Below are 25,695 nucleotides of genomic sequence, written 5' to 3' on the forward strand. Positions count from 1 at the left end.
CCAGGCTGTCACGTACTGCAGCGCCATCTAACCAGACAGTGATAAAACTGAATAGTCTCATCTATAAATCACAATAAAGCTTGACACAATTCACCTCTGCCTTCAAAGCCTTAAGAGTGGCTAGATTTTCCTATTAGAAACAAACCCAAAATGTATTTATCAGAAACATCTGATAAATGGGAGAAGTAGGAATCCATAATCAGAGGACTTTTTGCTTGAATCTAAGAAAAACATCTATCTCTGATTCTTACCTTATAATAGCAGAAACAAAAAGACAGCTGGGGGCTTGTGTGGTGGCATGGATTTCTAACGGAGCAGGTTCCCATGCTTGTGGCTGTACAGGACACCATCCCCACTGGGTCCTGCCCAGGGCATCCAAGGCAGGAGACTTGGTCTGGTGTTAGAGCTGCTCCCCTTTCTGGAGGCCCTGGGAGCCTCCTTTGTGTGGCAGAGTGGCTTTCCAGGAGATGAGGGCAGGCTAAAGGAACAGCCCCCAACAAATCCAGGCAATGGCAAAAACAACCCCAGGGTAAAGTAAGGAAATGCTTCCTCAAGAGCTGGGTTGAGAATGGTCACGTGGCCAGAAATGCCCATGGATTTGTGTGTCCAGCAGTGAAAGCTGGAGGTTTTGACATCGATCTGTCTCAGAAATCTGTGCAACTCTTTATCTCTGAGAAAATTATAATTTATTGGCAGAATTTCTACTGTGCACCCTAGGATGCCTGTTCTCCATGCTCCTCTCCTTTATGCTCACTTCCTGCTCTCCTCCTGGATGCATCCCTGCTTAAGTATGTGGTAAGGAGCCTGTGCTTCTCCCCTGGCCATCTCCTGATGTGTCTCCGGCCTGGATGAGGACTGACAGCAGCATTGACCATAAAAAGGGAGAGATTATTGCAGAAGGAAGTGTGGATAACTTTGAAGATCATTCTATTGAGGTGAGATCCAAAGCTGCAGTGCAGGAGTTTTTTGCTGTGAGCGGTTTCTTGCTGTGGGCAGGGAACAGCAACTGAAGGCAGGACAAGCTGATCAGAGCAGGATCTTGTGGGATGAAACCCTGAAAAGAGACAAGTGGGGTAGACTGAGGGAGATTTTTATCAATAGAGGCACTGCACCATACCCTGTGGGGGGTTCATCTGCAGCACTTCTTCTGGAAGTGGAAGGATTTCATACAGAACAGGGCTTCAGCCTGGCAGCAAAAGGTCTGCTAGGGAATGTAATTTAAATGTTTTTTGAGTTAGAAATATCAGGCACTCACAGAATCTTCTCATGGTGACAGGCAACACAAGAAAGAGACCAGTCACAAACTCAGACTGGGAATTAGAAAGGCATCTCCACAATTAAGAAAAGGTCTGAATAGCCTCCTACTTCGACTACCATGGCAAACAATACAGTTGGTGTGGATCATGGTACATTTATGAATGTATTTACAGGAGGAGAAGGTTTTCTGGATAAGCAGAAATACAGTTCTGTTTAATAAAGGAGAATCTTCTTTGTCTGGAGGCCTACAAACAGAAGGCTGTTGTGTCAAATATCTCAGCAATATACTGAGTATCACAGAGTTTGTACCTCAGGCCAAGACCTTTCTCAGATTTTATTATCTCTAAATGCTGGTGTTTCCTTCTTGCCTGATGATGAGCTTCTATTTGCCAATATATGCTGACTGGTAGTTTGGCCTGTTAATTATTTTTTTCAAAGGTTAAACATTCTCTAGTTTTAGCATACAATATTCTTGCAAGATTATTTCTCTATTTTCCTTAAGCACAATCCCCCACGTTCAAAAAAAAAGTGTTTCTGTTTGTTTGGTACTTGACTGTATTTCATCTTGAACAGTATTATATTGATTTTCATGTGAAGTGAGCTTTCAGGTTGCCATTTAGAAAGATGAGTTTTGGCAAGGCTCCATTAGACTTCTTTGTATTATTGCTTATCCTTGAGCTGGGAGAGCAGGCAACCTTATTCCCAAGTACAAGCAGCCTGAATCTTCTCATACAACCCCAATCCCTTTATTCCATTTTCTTTTGGTGTGGTCCAAATTATCATTATTTTGCTGGCCCACTTAGGTGCTGACTTATGGCAGGTCATTTACCCAGTATTCCTAATTTTTTTTTTTTTTTTCCCCCCTAGAAACTATATCTAAAGGCTTTACCAGCTACACTGCAGGCTGCACAAATATTGCATATATTGCACTGGGATCTGTGAGTGACATTGCATCTTTAGAGTTCCTGCTTTCCTGCAGAAAATACGTTAATTTGCAAACCATAGCCAGAGTAAAAAGTTAATATAAGAAATCAGGACAACATCCCTGTGATGTTTGTGTTGTTTCTATTATTACCAGTTCTTTACTGAGAAGTATGGAAGATCTTTTCTGAAGCTTGTGTTATAGGACAGCAACCAGCAAACTATCAGGTAAATGTTCATTTTAAATGATGCTTCTAATAAAAAAGACTTGCTGATTTCTTTTTAGCATCCATGAAACACACATTGATTTTAGACAGACCAATAACAATAGATAGTCCATGTCTTACATTAGATTGTGCTTCTACACGTCTTTAAAAAAATTGTGTACAGTTAAAATTTATTGCCCTGGGTGAACAGTGGGAGTTTAGGGTGAGGAGTACTTCTATTAGTGTTTTTTTAATATTGCTCTGGAAAAAGTGGCATGATTGCTGTCCAGGACACACATAAATTAAAATAGTTTATACCATCTTACCAGATAAGCAAGTAGCTTTACTGTCATATGACACAGGCAATACAGGGAAGACACAGTCCCTTGGAGAAAGTGGTGGAAAAAAGAAAGCCAAGATTACAGACAAGCAGCAAGTCATGGACAAGTGTGTGTTCACAATAGGGATTAATACTTTCACTTAAATGTGGCAGACTGAAAGAGGGGGAAAAAGGAAAGTTAAGATATGCTGAGTCAATCTTTTGTTTATCCCAATAAAACAATTTCAGCTCTTAATTACTGATGGTATTCAAGCTCCAGATAAAGGTGAGATTTAGAAAAGTGTTACAACATGCACTGATTTTAGATGGAAGTGCTATAAAGGGCATTACCAAGAAGAAACAACAAATAAATGCTTGCAAAAATAAAGCACTGAAGTAAATTTTGAGTTTGTATTAGAAAATATTTAACAGAGAAAAATATCTAATTCAGAATGGAAGAATCTACGCAGAGTCGAAGATAGTAACTTTCAGTTGCAATGATTTAGGCAGGCAAGGGATGTGGCTGGGATGACAGAAACATCTCTTAAAAAATCATTCTTCTCAGGCTTGTCCCCTTGGCCAGGGAAGGAGATGGTAAATAAACAAAATATTAAGGAAGACTTCAAGCTCATGCAGGAAAATAAAAGTAACAAGAAAAAAATGTCTTTACAGAAGGGGTGGGCCAAGAAATTTTCCTAGGCAGAAACTGAACAGTTTACCCTTGGCTGAGAGCGAGAATGTCTCTCAGCATGAAGCATTAGCTGGACACTGCCAGCAGTGGGACTCTTTAGTAGGAGCAGTGGGAGTCCATAGAAGATGTTTCAGTGAATTCCCAAATATCCTCAGGATGATAGCCAGCTGAACATGTCGCTAAGGCTGACTCATCAATGACTTTGCAAGACACTTGTTCACCAGATACAAATGATCCCTGACACAAACACAGGACTGGAGCAGAATGCTCAACATCCCTCACTGAGCCCAAAATGCACTCCCAGGTTTTGGCATCTTTCCTCCCTGTTGAGTGTTAGAAACCACTGCTTGTTATTGAATGTAGTGTTGAATGTGCCATGTATTAAATTGTGCAAATAGTTTTCACATCTTTTTTCTGCCAGTCACGGAGCAGACTATGTGCCCAATAAATTCACAGGCTGTCAGAGATGCCAGTGAATGACTGATACATTACTAAGAGTGCATGAATCTGGTTTGAAAATGTGCATGAAGACCGCCTGCAGAAGATGTGAAGGGAAAGAATGTCCTCTCTTAGCAAGGTAATAAAAGTGATGAAAGGTTGTTCCAGAAAAGAAATAGTCAGGAATGTGAAGGTCTAGTGTCAAAAGGAAAATTAAAAAGTGGCAATGTGGGTGGTGGTTGTTTAATAAATAAAAGAGTGCGTGGCTTAAAAAGATAAAATAGTCTCATCAGAGGCACACAACAAGCTGGTATGAGCTTTGAGAAAATGCTGAGCAGATCAAGTCCCAGACTTTGTGTGCATTTTCCAGGGCTTCATGCTGTGAATGGGTAGGGTTTGAGGGAGGACTGCTTTTGCTTGTGGCTCAAGGGGTATTTTGAGAAGTATTTTAACAGTACTTTTAGAGTAGTGGTACAGTCCAGTGTGCTCCCCATGCAGGCCTGACTTGTCATCTACTAAATGCATTTTGCTTTAATAGCACTGTAATTGCTCAGTGCTTGGGGCAAGGACTGTCGTGGTACGCATAGGTACTGCTACAGAGCAAATAAATCATGGAAATTGTCTTTGCTCCTTATTCTGTACATTCTAAATATATTTCCCCTCCAGTCCCCAGTTTTGGCAGATACTTTCATTATTATTTTAAATTGATCACTTTAGGGATTTGGCAGTGATTTGAAATGGTCAACAATTGTGAATATCTTTTTCAAGAAAAATTACATTTTGGAACTTAATTAGCATCATGATGTGGTATGTGTTTAAATTAGCACCTACATTCTCAAAGCTGTGTCTTTTGAAGGGATTTCTGTGAAACTAGATGTAAAATTGGAATGAATAAGTAAAAGAACAAGTAAACTCATTGCTAGGTTTTCACATCAAGAAATACATATTGACATATATGTGAGCTGTATCCTAAATAGCTGCTTTCAGTGTCATTTGAAAGGATGTGAAAATTTTAAAAGACCTGTATTTTGCTTGTGTTTGCTTTTCTTAAAGTCAGGGGATCAATGTTCTGGCCTCAATTTTGGCCATACCTGCTTGAAGGATGCTGGGTAAGGGCTGTGGCAGAGCTGCCTGTGCTGTGGGAGCAACTAGATAATTCCCACCTGTGTTAAAAAAATATTCTACCAGTTCAACCCAACCAAGCAGCTGAGTAATTACAGACTAGTTGGTAAATTCTTGTTATCATGTGTAGTAAAATGTTTATGCCAGAAACTGTCTCTGTTCTTTAGCTACCTGGCACAAATCACAACCCTATTTATTGATTAAGTCATACTGGACTCCACAGCATGATGATAATATAAATATTTATCAGTTTAATTTATATCAGTATTGATGTAGACCATGGTAGGAACTTGACAATTGTACAAATTCATTTATGAAGTCAGTACTGATTTAGAGCAACGTGGCAATCTCCAAAACCTGTAAATGTCCAATTATTTAATATTTATATCCATAACCTAATAAGAAGTCAGTTTTGTATCTTCCAAACTTGTGAAATTAGGATTTCTCTCACACACAGTCTGTATGAATCAAATACAACCCTGAAAAAACTTTTTGATGTTGTGGTAATAAAACTCTTCAAAATCCTGGTTCTACAGGGTAAGTGCTGATACAAGCCTTGCTGCAGAGATATAAATGGCAATGCTGGAATAATCATTCTTGCTCATTTCCCACCCAATGGATGCAGCAGGGAGCTGAAGTGCTGGTTTGAATGCTGCCTCCCCAATAAGATGAGCTCCTTTTCAAACCTGTGAATCTCCTATTAAGATAATTTTGTAAGCTGATGTTTTGTACAGGATTCACATTGTTAGGATCATACTTATATTCTGAACCCCCTGCAGGATGCAACACTTAGAGTGAAGTAAGCCAGCTTCCAGTCTTTATCTTCCCTATGAAATTGTCTTCCCAAGACAAGTAGAGCTCTGCTCTCTGCCCTTTCCAGTATGTTTACCAGCTTGAGTTTTCCATTCAAAACAATTTTTCCAGACAGTTTAAGGCTCCTTTTAGGGATGATTGTATTTCCTTCACCTTTTTTCCTTCTTAAGCAAGATTATACATTCATCAATGAGTCTATTTATATTTCAAGTTCATTCCTTCAAAGATTGAGCTATCTGAGGGCAACCCTTTCTTAGAAATTACAGGCTATCAGCTGCATGGAACAGTCACTTAAATGATGCCTCTGTAATCTCTTTTCCTAGTCGGGTATGGAGATGATGGCAGACAGAGCTATTATCGTTGTAACTGACTTGGAGGAATAAAAGGAAATGCAGATGTCTTGTTGACAATTTTATGAGCAAGCTGAGTGCAGGCACTGAGAGAGAATGGAAGAGTGACAAACAAAACATTTTTAGAGCTTTGTAATGAAAACATTTCTATGTCCTCCTTTTGACCTATTCTTGAAGGATCTCTTCCTTGTGCTAGAGGATGTCTGGAGCCAAAGGACCCATTCCCTCTGAGTCCTGTGGTCATCAGCAGTGAGGATGGGACTTGACCAGGACCAGTCTTTGTAGACATGAAAAAGTGCACTAACAAGTGAAGGAGAAACATTTACAGGAGCATATGGGGAATGAGATGGGACAGGCTGGCTGCTATCTCCTTCCTCACGAGTGTTATCAGTTGCAGGCGATTCTCTCGTTATAAAGGACACCAAGCCATGGCAGCAATGCCCTCTCAGCTGGGATATTAATATTCTTTCTGCCAGTCACTAGAGAGTGGCATTTAATACTTGCACTTCCAGTTCTACAGTAAGGGAAGATGGCAAGATGGAAGAGAATCGTTTTTTTTCATGTTTCAGTGAGCAGATTGTATGGCTGAGGTCACTTTCAGCTACTCGTACTTACATTTGGTAACATTGCCATCTGATAGCACTCTGCTTGTGAAAAAGAGGTCTAGGAAAACAAGTCTGTTCCTATGAAGTATATTTTAATTTTTGTGGCTACTGCTATTTTCAATTTTTCAGTATTTTTGAAGAACTGTATTAATTTCTTGAGAGGAAAAAAAATTACTTGAGGAAAAACTGTTTATTCTTTGTACTAAGTTCTTCCCCAGCACTATTGGGTTAGATAATCCATCAACTACAAATAATTTGCCATCTGCATATCCAGATATCTGTATCTCCAGATTCTGAGCCTCACTTTGAATAGACTCATTTGCGGTTTTAGAAAATAATCAACTTCTCAGCAATTCTTAGGAGAAGTTATTATTTCTTTCTCTTTTTAGTGAATTTGCATTAGATAAAAAATGAATGATACAAGTCAATAAAATGTCTGCTTCTTCATGTTTGTATGAGGGACTTTTTTTCAGAATTTTGGCAGAGCAGAGCAGCAAACTGAATGCAAAGTGAAAACTTGGACTGTCTCATGCTCTGAGCACAAGAGAAGTAATATTCCCTTGCCTTCAAGGAAAAACAAATGCACCTCACAGCCTGCTGGTCAAACATGTTTTGACCAGCAAACAAAGAGCTTTCTTGCGGTCTGGATTAGCAGAAAATAATTTCAGAAATTATTGGACTCCAGTTCCTTAATTTTTTTAATTAAATCTGTATAGTACTTATGCTAAGAATTAACATGTATAATTCTCTAATCTGAATACTATATGAATATAAATGTATTGTTATTAACACTGATTACCATAACTGAATCTTTCTCACACTGTTTGACTACTGGAAACCATAAAAAAGCATTTTTAATGCTGAAATCTGTAGAGCATGTGCCAAATATATTGCCACTGACCATCAGGAGGAAGAAGCAGAATTGTTTATGTGTTTTGAGGTATCTTATAGGCCAGATGAGGATGAATAACTGTTACCATCACCTTACATTTCCCAGACATGGTGCAGTGTAACAGGGATCATGTGGGTCCTCTTATTAAGAACATTTCTGCTGATCTTGACACTTTCCTGACTTGAAATTGCAGTACAATTTTGCATGTTAAGATTTGAGTTTCGAGCATTGCTTTTCTACTGTATAATGCTCAGTGCAGGCTACAGACACTATGTTGACCTCTACTGGATTGATGCCTTAGAGAATTTGGTCCAATATCATGAATGCCATCCTGGCACAAATTTCATAATTCAGCATGGTGCTGGTTTTCTCTGTGGGTGAGAACAGTATCGCTGAGATCAATAGGATTAGCTGTGAATTTTATACCAGGTGTGTGTTAATGTGTAGGATTGAAGCATTCCTAAGACAGGAGAGCATTGTCCAACAGTGCTTTCATTTCCCAGGGTTTTGAGGTAGAATATCTCTTAAGATGAAGTGGTAGCTAAGGCAGTCGGGGACAGAAGATGCACCTAAAGCTATCCCTGCGACTGGAAGTGACGTGCAACTCCAAATCCTGAGTGCTCTCTTGTATGTCAAAGATTTGTATTTAACTACTGCTTGTCTTTAGAAGGGGGTAAAACTAAGATTAAGCAACCTGAATTCCATGGCAGCGCCCTTTTTGTCTGCTATTACTGCTTGTTTATTAAAGATAACACCCAGCACTGTCAGTTATTTCACAAAAAATTATAAAATATCAATGAATTGCCCATATTTTTGAATACATAGTCTTACAGAAAATGAAAAAGGCTGTGGTTAACAGCACCCATCTCTAGGCACTGGGATGCTATACACTCATGTGGATATGATTGAATTTACCATCCTAGTTCAGTAACAGTCCATTTCTGATGTTCACAAATTGACTCGGTTTGTCATGCTTTGAATGGCTACAGAGAAATGCAAATCCTGCACCCTTCTGAGTTGTCAGGAGCCTTCCCTGGTTGATGTGATTTCATGACACAGATGAAGCAGAAAGTATGGCTTCAGGATATCTGAGATTTTGAGTCAAAGACTGGTCATTTAATTCCCTTACTTTATGAAATACTCACAAAAGAAAGGTATTGTCTAATAGAAAGATAATACCTAACAGTTATTCAGAATTCATTTTAGGATGGTTGTTAAGCAGCTAATTATTAAAATTGTTCTTTTTGGTATTAAAAATGTTCAAGACTTTTTTTACTCACAGAGACTGACAAGTAAGAAGTAAATTGCTGAGTAAAATTTCAAGAAGTTTTGCAAAAGAAGAAAGAATTAACAAAATATTTGTTACTGATCCAACCATTGTCTGCAAGGATAGGATCCCAAACATATGTAGGATTTCTGGTGAAATAAGTGTTTTCTGCCACTAGAACTATACAAAGTAAATTTCAACAAACCTTAACCCTTTTCTTCTAAATTTGATTAGATCATGCTGGGTAATACCTCTCACTAAAGTAATCCTCACCAAGAAAAGGCTTTGTATCAAACAGAACACTCTCCCTGACCTGATTATTTTTGTCAAGATTTTTCTTTTTCCTGTTCAATTTAATGGTTCCAATCTCAAAGTTTATAGAAGTGAATGTATTTTAAAGAAAAATATTTACACCCACTTTTCAGCTTAAGCGATTTTAACCTAAACTAATATGCCTAAGTTGACAAGTGCATGCACTTTATCTGCATCCTCAAACAGAAGGGTGCTGCTGTAACTGCTCTCCTTGTGTTTTGTGGAGAAGTGACAAAAGAACCTCAAGATAAGATCTCTCTTCTGTGTGAATTAAATTCCTGGAGGAAAAGTGACTTTGCTCCATAGTCTTTCTGCTAGCTGACACACACAAAAAGATTAATGACTTTTCTCTTGCTCCATGAAAATCTGTGATACATTAATGGCCTTCATTAGGTGTGTCACCCACTGTCCCCCCAGCCCCATCATGGGCTTATTGTCCTCCCCTCCCACTGAGATGGTTTATCACTCCTCTAATGATGTGGAGGGAGGCACGATCCTTCAGCAGCAGCACCGACACATCTGCAGGGGAATGATGAAATGTCCTGTCATCGCCAGGTCCTGTGCAACACCTTAACTGCTGATCTTCCCAGTTCCCTCAAATCACTCTATGTTTTGTGGTAACTCACAAGAAATGTGTGTTGAAAAGCTTGCTTTCCTGCTCAAACAGTGTTGCATGGTTAAAACTGTAAAACCATTTACATTGGAAAAGACCTTTAAGAGCATTGAATCCAACTATTAACCCAGCACGGCCAAGCCCACCACTAAACGGTGTCCTCGAGTGCCACATCTGCTGTCTTAAATACCTCCAGGGGTGGTGACTCCACCACGGGCCTGGGCAGCCCCTTCCCATGTGGGGCAGCCCTAGTCCTGCTGACCATGCTATTTTGGATAAGCCATGATGTCACAGGCCTCCTTGGCCACCTGGGCACAGGCTGGCTCATGTTTAGCTGAGTTCACCAGCACCACGGGGTCTTTTTCCACTGGAATGTTTTCCAGCCACTCTGCTTGCAGCCTGCAGCACTGTGTTGGGATTATTGTAAGCCAGGCACAGGATCTGGCACTTTGCCTTGTTGAACCTCATACCATTGTCCTCAGACCATCAATCCAGACTGTCCAGATCCCTCTGCAGAGCCTTTCTGCCCTCCAGCAGGTCAACGCTCCCACACAACTTGGTGTCTACTGCGACCTGACTGTGCGCTCGATCCCCTCATCCAGATCGTCAGTAAAGATATTAAACAGGACTTGCCCCAATACTAAATCCTTGGGAACATCACTTGTGATTGGCCACCAAGTGGGTGTAACTCCTTTCACCTCCGCTCCTTGGGCTCAGCCACCCAGACTGGTTTGTTAGGACTTCTGATAAATGATGAAAAGGTGCTCAGTGAACACTTCCTCCAGCTCTCTCAGTACTCCTGGGTGGACCCCATCCGGCCCCATAGACTTGAGCATGTCAAAGTAGAGTAACAGGTCACTGGCCACTTCCCCTTGGATTACAGGGGCTTCATTCTGTTCCCCATCCATCTTCCAGCCCAGGGGACTGCATACCTGGGGAAAAAAACAGTAATAAGTACTGAGTATTTAGTGTCTTACTAGTAAATACGGAGTCAAAGTTGGCATTAAGTCTTTTCCCCTTGTCCTTTGTTACTGTTTGCTCCCAGATGCCATAAAGGCTGGAAATCCTCCTTAGACCCTCTTTTGTTGCTGATGTGTTTATAGAGGCATTTTTTTACTGTATTTTAGGACAGCTTGGCACCTGGCTGGCAGTGTTTTCTGGCCTGGGCAGCTGCTCCAGCTGTGGTGGGTGCAGAGCTTGGTGAGGCCACGGCTTTCTGCTGGGCAGATCCCATTGCTCCCTGGTGGAGCTGGCAGGGCTTCAGCACCCACCCTGCTGTGCCATGCTCTGGTTGCTTCTGCTCCCCAAGGGAACTTCTATTTGTGTTGGGGATCTGGCCGCTGTTCCTTCTGGCCCCATCAGCTGCGGACTCCTGCTGGCTCTCTTTACTTCTCCTGAGTTTCCCCTAGTTTGGGAATACCCCCTGTGAGAGCTCTGCTACAGATCGTGCTGGCACCAGACCCGCTCGCCTTAGCAATTAATGCTTAATGAGTTCATTATCCTATTTAACATTTCATGGATAATTTGCAATTATTTAAAAATAAATATGTATATTCGAGGTCTGGCTTCATAGGGAGAAAAGAGTAAGTGCTGAAATATATACATATTGATAGGGAAGGTAATTGCTTAGAACAGGAAAAATCCCTTCCTCTGCTCCCACACATAACCTAAATATATAAATAGGTAGGAAGATACATGCACATATATACAGACACATGTATGTATGTATGAATTTTAAATCTCTTTATGCTTTTCTTTAAAGGGCAGTACTAAGATAGCTCCTCCTGCTGCAAGGAAATGGTCTGTTCAAAAGAGGTCATTCTCACCTGCTTCCAGAAACAGTGAGATCTAACTAGCTGGTTAAGCTGTAGGTGTTTTCACTTGACTATTTTGGTCATTTTTCCTCATAGGTATGTAGGGAAATGCAGAATATAAAAAGTGAAACTAGGAGTTATTTGCATGTGTTTTGTTTGAAGAGTCAATTGGAAAGGATGGATCCTGCTTACAGGGAGGGCTGCATTAGAAAATAATTCAAGTATTTTTGAAGAATCTCTACATCACTTACAAGGCATTCCCTAAGACAGCTCTTCTCTTCCACTGCTGCTTTCATTCCTGGTGTGTTGCTGTTTCTTTTGCTGTCCTCCTCTGCCTCAAAAGCAATGATCTCTACAGCACACGGGACACACCTGATAACATTATCTCCTGGTAGATATTACCTGCCAAGCAAGGGGATTTGTATTTAGCATACAGTACCTGAAATGAATCTATGTTCAGCCTCCACTTTACAATATCCTTTATTATGGTTTCTTGGCTTGTTTAATGTGGTATAATGCTAGACAAGACTTGTGAATCAGAAACTGTTATAAGATATTTGTGTCTAAATCAAAAACAATATTCACCTTAGATGAAAATTCCAGTCCCCTGCAGAAGCCAAGGAAATTTTGCCTTCGACTTTGCCGTGACCAGAATTTCAATCAGAGTCGTTACACAGAAAAACAATTGAATAGCTTTGGTGGTTATCATTTCAGTCAGAATCTCTGCATTTTTATTAAATTAATACCCAATAACAATAACTTCTGAGAGTGTTAGAGGACAAGAGAAGAACAAAGGAAGAAAGAAGAGCTTGAGAGGTAAATACTCTTCTTAGAGAGGCACATGCTTGTCTTTAACAATAGATGTAGATACACCCCGTCTGTGGAACCTCAAGAGGAACAAATAATTAGTCTGCTATAATCTGTATAAAAGCAAAATTAATGGTAGCCTTGGGGGTTACATATGTCTGGGCAATTTTTGAAAGTGAGAATTTATTGGAAATACACTCTGGAACCTGCCCAGGAATAGATTAGTCCATTATAGAGGTAGACAAAAGCATCCTTATCCTTCTGCTCTAGCAGTGGATCACAGCTTACAGTCTGTGGAATTATATTTTTTGGTGCAGCTGGAATGAGAAAAGAATAGACCACATGCCTATGGTGAAGGGTCATGGCAACACAGAGCAGTAAACCCAGAGAAAAGAATCATATTTGAAAAGCAGTTTTGAATGCTGCTTGGTTCTCAGGGGAAGCACAGTATCAAAATTACAGCTTTGTCCTATCGCTTGAGACAGTTTTGCTGGGCTAATGCAGGTACTGGAGCAAAGTTCACATATCATGAAAGGATATTTAGGGTTTAAGTTTTGAATATTTATGGAAATCAGAAAAAAGTATATACTGAACTTGCTTGTCGAATTTGCAATTATAGGCTCAAAAACTTAGCAACAGCATAAATCTCTGCTTTTACTAAATGAACTCAATAAAGCTGCAAAAGAAGGGCATGAGATCAGTCTAGTTTCAGATATACAGTATTTCTGGTTTTTTCATTCCTACTTTAACTGTTACAGGCTAGGTTAACCCTGGTTTATTGTATTTTCTATTTATATTTGGTTTTTTAAAGAAGAAGATGACAATTCCCTGCTCTCTGTCATCAGCATAACATTACTAAAAAGTGTTTTGCAGTAAGAAGCAGAACCCAAATAGCTTTGATTGAGAGCATCTTGCAAGGTAAAACTCACAAAACAGATAAAACTGGGCCATCCTCATTTTTATCCTTCAGGTTTTCCCGTAGTTTGCATGGTCACGGGTTATCTGTTTTCAGCAGCGTGGGCACACACAGTGGCATCGAGTGCTTTGTCACAGCAGCAACTGTTTTGTGCACTAATGTTGAAGAGGGGAGGAACACCTAATGCAGCAAATACTCCTGAGCCCTGCTCTCTGCACCTGGGAAACTGGATCTGCCATGACAGGGATCAGCTGGAATGGCAGCAGTGGGAAGAAGACAAGGCCTAGAGTCCCCCACTCCTAATCTCTCTCAGACCCTACATGAGCTGAATATTTTTTCTGTTTTCCTCTGCTGCACAGATCCCCCTCCCAAACCCACTCCAGCCAGGCTGTGGCAGCACCAGCAGCTCACAGCACAGCAGTGCAGGGTTCCTGCCACAGGCAGCAAGAGGAGACACCAAACATGGAGAGCAGGAAGGGAATTCAGCCCTTGCTTCAGATCAAGGAAACTCTGCAAGTTTCCTGCCCAAAAAAGCAGTGAGCATAGATCTGCCACAAAAAAAGTCATAAGAAATAAAATGCAGAATTTCAATTCTTCTACTAAGTAAGGGAACTTGAGGAGACAATTAGAATTTAGAAGTATTTAAAAACCCCACCACCATTTGTGCTTTTCTAAATTACTCAGCTCTCACACTGTGGCTAAGGGTAAGCGGACTGAACAAAACCAGAAATCATGTTTTTCTTCCTACTTCTGGTTACATTTACAATTGAAATATAGACTTACTTGACAAGACTGAGCCAAAACCTTTCAGGTGCTTATAATGTATTTGAGTTAGAAATGCAGGAATGTTGTATCATCTTACAGCTAGAGTATAAAATCATGGGAAAAAGAGAACATTTAAACTAGATTTATCCCCTGTAGAGGGTTTTGTACAGAAATTAGAAGATGATCAAATCTCTGAATGGTAATTTAATAGCTAATTTAAAAGCTTCTCTTGCTTAAATTATCAAGAAACCACAAGATACAGAGTTATATATTACACAATGCATATTATAACATAAGCATACGCTAGTGAAGAAAGGACTCCAAAAACACAGTTTGAGTTTCATATTAATTTAAATATATAAGATTACATAAAACAGCAGGTGCATTTAATCATTTTTAAAGCACAAATTAGCACAAAAGCAACCCATTGTTCTGGTTTTAGGCAGATTCTCCCTAACTCAATTCACCACTCTGGGAAGTAATTCCTCATTTCAACACCCTGTCTATTAAATTCACCTGCAACTAAATGAGTGTTGCACTGCAGTCAGAGACTTGGCAAATTTATCCAATTTGGGACTGAAATTTCTCAACCTTCACCTCCATCTCTTTAATATTGAGGGCTGTGGCTTTAATCTCAAATGCAGCATGAGCTGAGCCCTCAAGTAGGCAAGTGTCAGACCACCTGTAGATCTACGCTAACACTTGTGCCTCACATTCAGTCTCACGCTGCCTCTTACCTTTTTTTGTCTCTACTATTACCTTTAAAAGTTTTTTATTATACTTTCTTTTATAATAATGTTCCTCATGCTGAGAGGTCAAGAAAAATCAGAACTATTAAACTGATTGCACCAAGCACAATAGAATTAAGTAGCACCCCATTAAAATCTTGCAGGAAGAATACATCTCCAGGTACTCTCTGCTACATTAAAAAAGTAATTTCCTATAATTTATTAAATAACCACTGACCATTTCTAAATCATCTCTTCTTGGCTTAAAGGTGCAGTCATGAAAATGGGAGGTGTTTTTGATAGCACAGCTGCACAGGGAGAATGGATTTTGTTGATGGGTGATGATGCACAGTTTCACTTTGTTTTCTGGTCAGGTGGATGAGCCATGAAGGGATTTATCCCTTCAGCGAAATTCTCAGGGGGAACCTAAAGTCCTATGTCATTCTCTCTCCCAACAACTCTCCCTTTCACTTAGGAATCTGTGAAAGATGATGCATTTTCTTTTCCTGCTTAGAAAAAAAAAAAAAGGAAAGAGGGAAAAACAAACGAAAAAAACTGCTGAAGAGTCAGCTTCATTTCTTTTCCAACTAAATCAGCCTAAAACACACATAGGTTTCCCCACAGGGAAAGCCTCTGACTGATATGTTGAGTCAAGACAGCATCAAACTCTTCCAGCTGTCACAGTATTGCAAAAGTGCAGGTCCATCTGCCGAAAGCCAGGAGGTTATGCTGTGAGTGCTTCCAAAAAGCGTGGCAGCGATGGTTTGCTGATTAATTCAGTCCAGGGGCTTCCGAGATATTTCCTTGAAAATGACTGGCTTACGTTTGTGCACTGACCCTCTGCTTCTGGGGTCTGAGGACAAATATTCCAGAAATGCCTCAGAGCTGCAGCTCTGGCAGGGACACGTGGACATCAGTGAGACTGGCTGGGATTTCTCCCCGGTGGGCAGAAGCACTGGGCTAGTGGCCGAGTGACATGGATGAATCTCATTCAGGACAAAAAAGCACATTCCACAGGAGGCACTGCAGGTCCCAGCCAGCCAGGACTAGGGATGCTTGGCTTTAGGATGGCCTGAGACAGTAATCTACTTAAACCACCTCAGGGCAGCTGTGTGACCACTCACGCAGGAATTTCTTATTCCCTTCAGCAGGAGTCTCCATTAAAAACAAACAACACAACAAACCAATCTCTTCTGTATCTTCATACTCGAAACTAAAAATATTGGGGATCAGAACAATCCTCAGAATCAGACTCAACTCCTGGGCTGAACTGGTGAACAATTAATGGCCAATCCTGCCAGCTTTGGATTGAAAGTCAACATTTTACTCAAACAAGAAAAAGGTGTGGAAGTTCTATTTCCTAAAAAAAAAATTAATTAAAAAAAGGGAAAACAGTATTTTCATTAATACAAAACTAAAAATTTGAAAGAATAAAAGAACCAAAAACAATTTCCCTCTAAATTTCACAAAGCTTTTTAAGTTAAAAATTCAAGCATTCAAGCACCATGCAGTAACTACCTAATTGTGGTGGCCTGTCAATAAGAAACACAGAAGAATAATAAATGTCTGTATTTTCTTCTAAAAAAACATATATCTCACTGTTTTAGGGGGCAATTTCTCAATTGCAGTCAAAATCTAAAATTATCAGTTTGATCAATGGTCTAGGTAAATGAAAAATCTGGTCGACCCATTAAATAAGAAAGTTAATAAGAAGAGAGAACCATCTCACAGTTCATGAAATAGTACAGCAAAGTATAATTTTTCAAGTCCTAGTAATTATGTTGGCTATCACACCATTACTGATATAATGTGAAGCTAATAAGCCACGTAATTAGAATGCACTAGGTCAGAGTTTTCACCTTAATATGTGAAGGGTAAATGAGAATGAGGCATTCTAATATTTAGCATATGGCTAAAACGGTACAAAAGTAATAGAACTGAAAGGTTACTTTTTAGAGGGAAAATGTTCATCAAGTTGAAAGTTGTTTGTATTGACTTACATGCTGGGCCTAATGAAGGTCGTTATGGAGATTTAATTGTGTTACAGATGCACCAGAGAGGTCTGGCTGAGCTTCTCCTCTCTGAATGACTTGCTGCATTCTGCTGCTATTGCCCAAGTTCTCACCGGCTGAATTGCCTTTCTCCCTTACAAGCCACTTACACACTGAATGCAGCACTACAAAAGACTGTCTAACGCAAAAGACACAACTTAACCCATACCTCAGAAAACAGAAACGTGATATTCCTGAAAAGCAGGGGAGAAATACTTCCTTTCCTGATATTTCAGTTCACAACATTGCCAGACCCAATTCTGTTATTTTAAGATCAGACTACTCAGCTGTTTTTGAAAGAAAGCTGGGTACAGGCCTCGGAGTCCGTAAGTTTACCAGAAAATAGTGAGATCCTTTTCCCAACACCAAGGTCATTCAGTAGTTTACAGGCACAAAATACCTGAGTACCTTTCTCCTCAGCCACAAATACAGAAAACAATGGGCATACAGTTTCAAAAAGATGCTTTGCTCTCAGTTTGTCAGGAAATGGAATGACAAATTCCAAACAAATATATAAAATAGAGAGATTTAAAAGTGCAGGTTATTAAAAGAACAAGCTGGGAAGTGGTCTCAATTTTGTAGTGGTAAGTTATGCAAGATAACCTATCCTACAGCACCACATTTTACCTTGAGGGTGCTAAAAGAGAAAATTAAGTCATTTATTGCACGTGTTGTGGGGCAGGATGATGAGTCATGTTTGCCTGTGACACCTTGGGCTGCCAAATGTGATGCAATAGAAAGTGCCATGTGACAGAGTTGAAACCTTTGCTTGACTCTGCTTTGCAGGGAAGCCTTTCTTTTTGATTCCTTTTGTCAGTATCAAAGGAAAATGTAGATCAGGAAATCAGTCTCCAGTAAATGTATGGAAAAGTTCAAGGAGTGAATGAAAGAAGTAAGTGGGAGAAGTCATTCGATTTCTTCTGGCAAAGCTGCACAAAAAAAATACTGCCTCACAGGAGATCCTGAATGAAGAAGGTTTCAGGGTTCTCTTCAGCCTGCATATTGTTTTAGCACTGCATGTTGTAAGCAATATACAGTACTGAAAATAGCAAGGAATGCACATTCCCCTTGAAGGGTAGGTGTGTAAAGTCATGAAAAATCACTTCAGAAGCTGAAAGAGAAAATTAATCTGATGGGACAGCACTTACAGCACACTTGAAAGAGCACAGTGAACATGTACAATGTCACAGATGCACAATAAGGGTCTCTATCAAAGGACTTGATCCTGATGGGAATGGGAGTGAAAGTTTGCCTTCATCCCGTAACCTTCTTACGAATGATGGTGCATGAAAAGCCAATATAATGGGCTTCTCCTTGGCAAGGAAATAACTTTAACAAATGTCCTTCTAATCTAGTCATAAGAGAAATAATATTTTAGATGGAAATTGGGACATTTACAGCAGACAAATAATAATAAAATAATCAAATTAACTGTTTCTCTTGTCCAAGGAATGGGTACAAAATAACTGCACTGGTAACTGTAAGGCAGGTATTTATATTGTGCATCAAACAATGTAAATACAAACCATTCTAACCTTGACGAGTTTCATAGACTGAAATACTCTTATTCAGATTTTAGCTAAATGAACTACATCGGGCAGAATCTCAGGGAAAGGGATGAAGTCCTTGACATCAATCTCATTCATACTGCTTTTACACAGCTAGTATGTAGAGAGCAGTTGGGGAATAAAGCCTGACCTGACTTCCACAGCCTTTATTACATGGAATTTCTGGAAGCAGGAGTGGCTGCTAGAGGATGTGTGAATTCACAGTTTTCCAAACCTCAGAGGAAGACATTTTAAAGAAAAGGCACAGTCTTCTCATGGCAGCAGCACTACCATCTTCTACACAATTCTGCTCACACTCTGCCCAAGGGAAGAGGTTTGCTGAGCAGCACTGGCAGCAGACAGGAAATGAGGGCAGAAAAGGGCACACACAAAGATCTGGAGGTCGGGCAACAGCAGTGAAGCCCTGCGTCTTGCAGCAGGGTCTGTGCCACACCACTGCACTGCAAAGGGAATGTGCCATGTCCCAAAAAAATCCCTTGGTGACCTTGTTCAGGAGCCACTTGATTCTTCTTTGCTTCTACTTGTTTAGATCCCGCTAAATAAAATGTCAATGAACTGAATATAAATGAGCATAAAAGTGACTTATCACTGCCAGACTATGCTCTCAAATTATACTTCCTCAATAATTGCTTGACTGATGCATTTCAGCATATATCTTTCATATCCGTACTAATTAATGAATTGGCACCTCAAGAGATTCAAAAATATGCCTTTTCCTTCCCTGGAAATGATGTGTAAGACTCCAGAGTATTTCCATGTAATATTCCATCTAATATTTATATTTCATTAAAATACACTTTTTACTTTGGTAGTCGTCCTTTAACTCCCGCAGGTCTTGACTGTGTTCACAAAAGGGCCTGAATAATTCACGGCTCATTTACACAGCAGTGTCACCATTGTTGTTTCTCTTGCATGCGCTGATCACCAGAGCTTGGACTTCTCAGGTTCACTTCTTCCCAGGCACAAGCTTTGCATCTCTTCAGTGAGCAGTGCTTAGCCTGGAAGAAGGAGGCTGAGGGAGATTCAGGGAGGAATTTTTTTTTTTTTGCTAATTGTTTCAGGAAATAACAGAGGGACTTGGGCTTTTAAATGATGGAGATCAACGAGCTTCTCTCTTCCTATTGCTTTTCTAAAGAATTTTGTGATAAGATGCTCAGGCATCCATTTTCTACTTTTTTTCCCTATCTATCAGTGAGATGCTTCAAGCTGATAAAGGACTGAAAAGTGTTCAGATTTCATCTATTCATCCACTCCTTTTCCTCCTGCTAGCCCATGACCCATGTAAGGGAGAAAAGCGATGCAGGATATTATACTGAAGCTGGTTAAAAACTCGCCCTTCTAGCCCAGAGTAAAGTTAATTTTCATCAAATTACGAGTCTCTGTCACAGATGCAGGTGTGAATGTCACCAGAAGACATGCATTGTCAGTTTTTATTTTATCGTGCACTGAAATCAGAAGGCAATTATTCATGTTTAATATCTGAACTTTAAATAGCTTTAAAGATGTTGAAGTAAGTGTCCACTTAAATAAAAAAGGGGAAATAAAGTTTAAAATTCTAGCAGGTTTCAAAGGATGAGGGGAAATATCACTTTAATAAAGACCTGCCATAAAATGAAAAAGTAATTTTTTGTTTCAAATCTCTTCAGGTTTTCAGCAGAGCTCACCTCTGCTTGGTTCTTTCACAGAATTATGATCAGTGCCTAAACCATAGAGGAGATTGCTGCCTAAATCAAAGAGATGTGTGTTGTTTTAAAATAGATGATCACCAGTGCCCAGTTTTAATTTCCAAGAAAGAGATGGGTAATTGATAAATGCAAAAAGTCAAAGAACTGTGTAGATCTTCCTTACTTCGTGTTGTGTGAGGAAACATAGAGTTTTTAAAAGTTTGAACATTGCAGGTCTCCAATGGAATAAAAATCAGATCTACTAATATTGTTTTGGAGGTGGTTTTTTTTGGTGTTTGATGTGCTGGGGGGGTTTTAAGTGAGTTCAACAGGTTTCTTTTCTGCTGGAATGTAGCAGGGATGGAGCTATAGAGGAGCATGAGCTCAGTGCCCTGTGGTTGAAGTTACACTTTGTTGATGCTTCTCTGAACCCCTTGAGACCCCCAAATCAGAGCACAAATCTAGGGCAAGCCTTCCTGCAGGAAGTTTATTTTTCAAGTCCTGAAGGAAACTGAGAACAGAGGCTGCAGTAAAGAGCTGTCTGAAGCATTACCAGAATTGCTTCTGGGATGTTGTGGTCTCCAGTTCCATCAGCACTGTGTGCTTGTTGTTGGGAGCAGGGACTTGGCCACCCTTTACAGTGCTGCCACTTTGCTCTGGGACCTGGATCAATGGCAAGGGCACAAAACAGGTCAGGATGGAGCTGGCTCCCTCCCTGTTCTGGAAATCAGTAAAGTAAATGTTCCTGCACTTAGAAAAAATGTCAAAACTTTCTAGAGTTAATTTAGAAAAGTCTTATTATTACCACTAATTTTTATTTAAAATTTTATTACCACAGCTCAGATGAAAGACAGAAGCTTGACATATGCAGGCCATAAACCCTTGACAGCTGATCATCAGCTGAGCTCAAACCATGACTTTCAAAATGACAGGTGGGGAGAGGCTTAAAAAACTTGACCTGTCTTAAGCACATCAGCATGTGACACCAGATGCAGATTAATAAATACCCTTTGCTGTGAACACATGCAAAGGGGCTGTTCAAGTCTAAGAAGTTGCCATATGGTGTAGCCAGTGCACCTGTGGTGCTGCAAGGAATGATGGATCGTGTGCTCTAGCAGTTAAATGGTGTCATCTGTTATGTGGATGGGAGCAGGAGAGACCAATGTGTAAGCTTGGGAACACATCTCCTCCAAAGGATTTAAATAATACACCAAGATTTGGGAAATCCCACCGAGGAGCTGACCCCTCGCTGGGAATGCTGCAGAGCTGGGTGGTCGGCTCAGGGCAGCGAGGAGCAGCAGTCTCCAAACCTGAGGGGGATAAATGATGCACTGCACAGAGCAGCCCCCTCGATGGGGGAAGGGGCTCCTGAGGACGTGTCCCTCCCAGGATGGGGCCAGACTGGCAGGAATAGGTGGTGCTAATGTCTGTGGTGGGGATGAAGGAGTGCCCATTTCCATCCTGGTGAATTACTCTCTGGAGATAGTCTGGAATATTTCAGGGCTGGGGACAGTTTTGGCAATGTCCCGTTATTATAAGGGACCCCAAATTCCATCACAGCTGAAGGACAGAGAAGACTGTCATATCAACTTAGACCGAGTAAGGAAATAAGGAAACGCCAGCGGTCCTTGTTTCACCAAACGCTTTACAGCCAGACCTCCAGAACTGCTGGGGGGAACCTTTCAGCAGGAGAGAGGGGGGACCTTGCATCTCCTGGGCTGACCTCCAGCCCTGAGTGTCAGGTGGGTACTTCAGCTGGAAGATGTGTCTTTAGAGTGTGTGTGCTAAATAATCCCACTGCTGAGATTGCTGAGGGGCCATGAACTATTCCAGCTGGAGAGGTGTTCTTTGGTGCAGGAGTTTCTGGGAGCAGTCCTCACTGCCTGACTGGGATACTGCTCACCAAAATGAAATTACTGGGTTTAGTTGTGAGATGTCAAAATGTATAAGTAAGTAATTTGCTGTGGATCAATGGATAAATGGACACTACTTTAAAAAAAAAACAACACAGGTATCTGCACTACTGACTGCATTTTAATAGCTCACTATTGTATTTTTGGTTTAGACCACACAAGATATGTGAAACACCCCAGTACAGTGTATTCAAATACTGTTCCCTGATAAAAGCACAGATTTTTGGTGGTTTTATGCATGCACAATGTTCCTTCCTGAATAAGCTGTTTTGTAGCATGAGTAAGAGCAAGTAGGAGAATCTGTCTCTGATTTTCCTTGGCCGGAATACACAAGAGAAACAAATGGAAAACAACACAGAGCAAAAGAATTTTAAAATAGATCCTACTTGGTATGGAGAGCATTCATGTGAAATGACAGAGAGGGAGAAACTGAATGAGCAGTATTGTCAGGTAGAATGATTCCATAATTGAAGAAAAATGTGAGTGAAATCAGTACAAAGTAAAGGTTCAGCAAATGGAGAAAACAGGCAACAGCATCCTAGGTGGGTGACAGTAAGCTGAGCCTGACTGCTTCAGGTGATCTGAGCAGAGGAGAGGGAGTGTCCTGCATGTCAGGAGATACTTACTGCTCTGGGGTCTGTGCAGCAGAGGATGTTTATTGATAGCTGCCAAAAGCACAAAATAAACTGGTGTGAGGTAAGGTTCCCGGGTGACATTGTATCTCTGCAAGGTCCTAAGAAATGGGACAGTCACACTCAGGCAGAGCAGCAAACACAGCCTTTAAGGGTCTACCCACACACAAATGCACTAAGCAGCAGCAGAGAATCTTCATGAATCACAGAAGAGGGTACTGCAGACCCACCTATGGAAAGCAGCAACTTCTTTGGAAAGGTCTAAGGATATGCACACGCAAAACCCCATAGAGTCATGGCTGATCTCACTGGGATGCATTAATGAACAGTGTATGAAGCCAGGAAGGTTTTGAGAGGGAAAATGGATTTCCCAGCTCCTCTTTGATACATTGGCCGAGGAGTAAGTGAACAGGAGCTTTTTGGCAGGTTATTTCCATGCCTCTGCACCGCTACCTGACCTCTGCCTCCGTGCAGATACCCTGCTGGCAGAGGCTGGTTAGGGGGATGATTTGTAGATGTAGTTGGGATGACATCAAATTGCAGAGATGGCAGAGGCCATACAGGTGTGCACATCATGTGTGTATATGGAATCACACTGGCATTTGCAGGCATCAGAGCTACCTCCAGAGGTTGTGCCTTTAGCAGGAATAAATGGGTGCTAATGACAACATGAGTGATTAAAGACTTCACCCTCATTCTCTGCCTTCACAGCTCTGACTTGACAATTGTCCCCTTTTCACATGGTCTGAAGGCTCCTGCTCCGTGGAGATTGCAGACTTTGGACTCTTAGTCACAGCCATTAGACGACATTAGATTTGTTCTCCGGTTATTGATAACAGCAAACACTTCCTTTTAATTGAAAAACACATTGTGAACTGATAATTTTCTAGGCAAACCGCAAGAGAAGGGCTGGCACAAGTCACCCTGAGGGTTGTAATTTCCTGAGGCATTTTGTTTGTGTTCTCCTCCCCTTCTCCAGATTTTCTTCTCTCCTTTTGTGTTGTGGAAGACCCAAAAACACAGCAGGGGAAACTGAGCAACCATTGGTTTTCATGGCAAAGCTACTCAACAGAGGTGCTGTCAAATCACAAAGGGAAAAGTAGGGCATATTTCCCTTCATCTTTTATAGTTATAAGCTGAATTATGAATAAGAATGATCAGTAAAACAACTGTGATTTTTAAATCAGTCCTAACAGTATTAGGATTTATTTTCCTCCTTTTATGTGAGTGAATTTTTATTCTGATAACCTTATAAGTGTGAGACTACAAGCTTGCTCACTTTGCTGAGGGAGGAGGGGTAAGGAGAGAAGTGGACTGGAGCATGGGCCTGGGCCAGTCTTCAAAAAAACATCCTGTCATGTCACAGCAGCCTTTTGAGGCATCCAAAAGAGTCCTGCACACAAAGTCAGGATGCGATTAAAACTCTGTGAAGCTCTTTTTTGTGAAATCTCACCCATCTCAGATTAGACAATAGCTAATGTGAATCTCCCAGGTGAACATTTTAAAGTTTCCTTTTAGAAGCAAAATGGAGACTTGAATAGAGTGGGGATGATTCCCAGGTGCCTTGAAAACACCTGAACATCCTTTCTTTTTTTCTGATCAGAAACTTTGTTTCAGATCCAAGAAAAGCCATCCTTCAAAACTGTGTTGTGTGTGTTCCCAGATGAATTTCTGGTGGTGATGAATTAACATTTTCTGAAAACACCCAGTCACTTCTACCCATTCTGAATGATGTGGTTGTTTTCTGATCAGGACAAGCATTTTACAGGGTTTGCGTTTGTGGTGCACAGGCCAACGTTTTGTCCTTATTATCCGTTCTCTGACTGATTTCATCCATTCATTTCTTATCTTGTTTCAGAATGGAAAAAAAAAAAAAAAGTGGAGATGTGCTAAATTTCTGCCTTTTTAGATTACTCCAAGCAATGCTTGATCTAAACAGCCCTGGTGTGGTGGGGGCCAGGTTGAGACCTCAGGGTGGGGACATTCAGGTTGCCCCAGCCCCATGCAGGGGGTCTCTGGTGCCCTTCACACAGAGAGCAGGGGGCAGAGCAAGCGTCTGGCTCACTTCCATCATCCCCACTGGGGTTTCAGCCAAGCAGTGACAGTGTAAAAGACTGTGGGAAGAGTTATTTTTAGATAGCCATGGCATGGTTTATAAAATGTTGGCATCATGGCAGAATTGAAGTATAGGCTTTAAACCCCTCGATGGTCCTTAAGATGGATACATGAAAGGAGCATATTATGGCCTAAGCTTTTTCTCTGGGCCAGATTCTATGAAGTCTATCAAAAATACACTTCATAAAATTTAGTTCTCTTGTTAATTAAGAGGCACGTACTTAGATACAACTGTGTGTTTTATAAGATTAGATTAGCTCTGAACAGCTGTTGGTGTTGAATATGTTGGTTTTTGCTAAATCTTCTAGCAGGGGATATTGGGCAAATGCATCATTTTTCACTGAAGATCTCAAACATTTATTACTTCATTGTTATAATACTTGGTCTCTATACTACTTTGTCTTTATTAGCACAAGTAAAAATATAATTTATTTTTCTATACAAATTTCATTCCTGTAATACTCAGAGATTTTGAGCAAGGGCATATTTGGCCACTGAAGGTCAATTCCTGCACTAGAGAATTTATATCTAAAGAACAGAAATAACAGCTGAAAGATAAGGAAGATAATTTTATTAATCTTCCTGCAAATACAATCATGCACTATTATTACTATTTTGATTATGCCAGGCAAAACCATAATATTTCCAGAACTTTTTTAAGGATTAAGAGATTTTTTTTGTGGATTGTTTTATTCAGAATAGTCTGCTCAATTATCAGAAAAACTGAGATGCCTTGAATAGTTACTTTTTAGCATATATTAGTTCTTTTCTTTAGCATGGAGATTTAGTCAATATCCATCCAGACTGTTCTCATCCCTAAGAGTAAGAAACACACTTCTCATTATTTTGTTGGTGCCTAAAATGTAGTGCTATCTGCATTCAATAATTAAATACAGATTATTTATTGTTAACTAAT

The 25,695-nt window shown here is 40.4% G+C and overlaps 1 long non-coding RNA gene across 9 annotated transcripts in view; it reads left to right on the forward strand.

Annotated features, from left to right (window-relative positions):
• LOC138113569 (uncharacterized) overlaps nt 1–25,695 on the forward strand; it is a 212,736-nt gene that overhangs the window by 61,287 nt on the left and 125,754 nt on the right. For 3 of the 9 annotated variants that reach the window (XR_011152241.1, XR_011152251.1, XR_011152249.1), the window contains 2 exons: nt 2,336–2,406; nt 3,816–3,971. The exons of 3 other annotated variants lie outside the window; for them this stretch is intronic. This is a non-coding gene — a long non-coding RNA (uncharacterized lncRNA). Of the gene's footprint in view, nt 1–717; nt 936–2,124; nt 2,196–2,335; nt 2,407–3,815; nt 3,972–25,695 lie in introns of all 9 variants that reach the window. 3 more of the 9 variants (XR_011152245.1, XR_011152247.1, XR_011152248.1) reach the window with 2 other exon arrangements.

This window comes from Aphelocoma coerulescens, chromosome 7 (assembly GCF_041296385.1).
Source record: "Aphelocoma coerulescens isolate FSJ_1873_10779 chromosome 7, UR_Acoe_1.0, whole genome shotgun sequence".
NCBI classification, from domain to species: domain Eukaryota; kingdom Metazoa; phylum Chordata; class Aves; order Passeriformes; family Corvidae; genus Aphelocoma; species Aphelocoma coerulescens.